Genomic DNA, 3,408 nt, shown 5'->3' on the forward strand with positions numbered 1-3,408 from the left:
TGGCATGGATGAAAGAACATCACCTACAGCTCAAACTGGCAAAGACTGACCTTCTTGTCTTCCCGGCCACTCCAAATCTACAGCAAGACTTCACCGTCCCGTTAGGTTCATCAACAATTACCCCATCATGTTCAGTCAGAAATCTTGGTGTAATCTTTGATGACCAGATGACTTTCAAAGACCACATTGTAAAAACTGCTTTATCTTGCAGGTTTGCATTGCACAAAATCAGAAAGATCAGGCCCTTCCTAACGGAGCATGCTGCACAACTTCTTGTCCAGGCCCTTGTCATTTCTAGGCTGGACTACTGCAATGCTCTTCTGGCTGGACTTCCATCATGCACAGTCAAACCTTTACAAATGATTCACTATTCAGCAGCACGACTGGTCTTTAACGAGCCTAAAAGAGCCCACGTCGCACCTCTCTTTATCTCCCTGCACTAGCTGCCGGTTACAGCTTGCATCAAGTTCAAGACACTGATGCTTGCATATAGAACAGCCTCAGACTCAGCACTCGCCTACTTCCACTCACTCTTACGAATCTACATTCCCTCCAGAAGTCTGAGATCCGCTAGTGAGCGACGCCTCATGGTACCATCACAAAGAGGCACCAAATCACTTTCGAGAACATTTTCGTTTACAGTTCCTGGCTGGTGGAATGATCTTCCAACCCCTATCCGGAATGCTGATTCCCTGACATTTTTCAAGCGGCAGCTGAAAACTCATCTCTTTCGATGAGCGACGCCTCATGGTACCATCACAAAGAGGCACCAAATCACTTTCGAGAACATTTTCGTTTACAGTTCCTGGCTGGTGGAATGATCTTCCAACCCCTATCCGGAATGCTGATTCCCTGACATTTTTCAAGCGGCAGCTGAAAACTCACCTCTTTCGTCATTATCTGACTTCATCCTAAAAAAAATAAATATTTTTCGCTTTTCTTTCATCTTTCTCTGTCTAGCTTGTACTTATTTGAACAATGCTTGAAACTTGGTATGATGAGCACTTTCTGTGTCTATTTGCCTCTTTAAGATGAATCGCTGGATGTATTCCCCAATTGTAAGTCGCTTTGGATAAAAGCATCTGCTAAATTAATAAATGTAAATGTAGAAGGATTACAATGAAATCACAGTATCTGTAAACTTAATTTACAGTCACTCTCTATCTATTATGGTAGTATCCACAAGGGGGAAGCCTGAATCGCTTGCAAGTAAACCGCTAATATTTGATGTAACAGGTGGAATAATATTTATGTGTTGGGTGCAGGCTGGACGGTGACAGGTAGCCAATTGCGCTGCCACTGATTGACAGCTGTAGTGATTATATTAAAGGGGGCATTTTTTGCTCTTTTCTTTAATCTATTCACAATTTGAATAAAGTTTGAATAAATTAGTTTTGTCTACCTCATGTAGGAGACTTAAAGGGTTAGTTCACCCAAAAATGAAAATTAGCCTGTGATTTACTCACACTCGAGGCATCCTAGGTGTATATGACTTTCTTCTTTCAGACGAATCCAATTGGAGTTATATTAAAAATTGTCCTGGCTATTCCAAGCATTATCATTGGAGTGGGTGGCTGTTTCTGTTCAACAGTCCACAAGACGTCAAATAAAGTTCATTGTTGATGAACCTAACTGGATGGTGAAATCATGCTGTAGAGTTGGAGTGGCAGGGAAGACAAGAAGCTCAGCTGAATCGCTTGCAAGTAAACCGCTAATATTTGATGTAACAGGTGGAATAATATTTATGTGTTGGGTGCAGGCTGGACGGTGACAGGTAGCCAATTGCGCTGCCACTGATTGACAGCTGTAGTGATTATATTAAAGGGGGCATTTTTTGCTCTTTTCTTTAATCTATTCACAATTTGAATAAAGTTTGAATAAATTAGTTTTGTCTACCTCATGTAGGAGACTTAAAGGGTTAGTTCACCCAAAAATGAAAATTAGCCTGTGATTTACTCACACTCGAGGCATCCTAGGTGTATATGACTTTCTTCTTTCAGACGAATCCAATTGGAGTTATATTAAAAATTGTCCTGGCTATTCCAAGCATTATCATTGGAGTGGGTGGCTGTTTCTGTTCAACAGTCCACAAGACGTCAAATAAAGTTCATTGTTGATGAACCTAACTGGATGGTGAAATCATGCTGTAGAGTTGGAGTGGCAGGGAAGACAAGAAGCTCAGTCTTTGCCAGGTTGAGCTGTAGAGGATGATCTTTCATCCAAGCCGAGATATCCGAGAGATAGAGCTGTGTGTCATCAGCATAGCAATGGTAGAAGAAGCCATGTGCCTGTATGATGGGACCCAGTGATGTAATGTATATGGAGAAGAGGAGGGGTCTAAGAACTGATCCCTGAGGAACCCCAGTGACCAGTTGATGTGCTTTAGATACCTCCCCTCCCCAAGCCACCCTGGAAGACCTACCAGTGAGATAGGATTCAAACCAGCGAAGTGGAATCCCTGTGATGCCCAGTGATGAGAGGGCGAACAGGAGGACCTGATGATTGGCAGTGTCAAAAGCAGCAGAAAGATCCAGCAGACTAAGAACTGATTATTTGGAATCAGCTTTTGCAATCCGCACGGCTTCTGTGACTGACAGTAGCGCAGTCGCAGTTGAATGGCCACTCCTGAAACCTGACTGGTTGGCGTCCAGTTTGTTGTTCTGTGAAAGAAACCATGATAGCTGGTTGAAAACAACTCGTTCGAGGGTTTTCGCTATGAATGGAAGGAGAGAGACAGGTCTGTAGCTATCTGTAAGTGAAGTGTTTAATGTAGGTTTTTTGAGCAGTGGGGTTACCCGAGCCTGCTTGAATGCAGTGGGGAAGGTGCCTGTGAGGAGAGATGTGTTGATGATGTGTGTGAGTGCTGGTAAGAGTGTAGGAGAGATTGCTTGGAGAAGTTGTGAGGGGATTGGATCTCATGTTGTAGGATGGATGGAGAGGAGAAGTTTCGATACTTCTGCCTCAGTGAGGGACAGAAGGAGAAGATGGGAGTTTTAGCAGTGGGTGTGGTTGGTTTGAAGTCATGTGTGTGTGGGGCTGAGAATTGACTACTGATTGTTCTGGTTTTGTCTGTGAAGAATGTGGCGAAAGGAGCTGTTATAGTGATCACATGAGATTCAAATGAGTTATAATTGCATAGGGGAGAATGGGTTGAGTATTTCCAATTGTTTGAAATGAGTAGACCAGTGCCCCCACCCCGGCCAACCTGACGGCGGGTGAGAGAAAGATAAATTGTTAGATAGAGCAGCTGGGGTTGCTGAGTCTTCTGGACGAATCCAGGTCTCAGTCAAGTCCAAGATGCTGAGTGTGGATTGTAAAGAAAAGCAGAAATGAAGTCTGCTTTGTTGACAGATGACTGACAATTCCAGAGACCCACAGAGAAAGAAAGAGGTGCAGTAGAAGATGTAG

This window comes from Sinocyclocheilus rhinocerous, unplaced genomic scaffold (assembly GCF_001515625.1).
Source record: "Sinocyclocheilus rhinocerous isolate Xijiao unplaced genomic scaffold, SAMN03320098_v1.1 scaffold5714, whole genome shotgun sequence".
Taxonomy (NCBI): Eukaryota; Metazoa; Chordata; class Actinopteri; order Cypriniformes; family Cyprinidae; genus Sinocyclocheilus; species Sinocyclocheilus rhinocerous.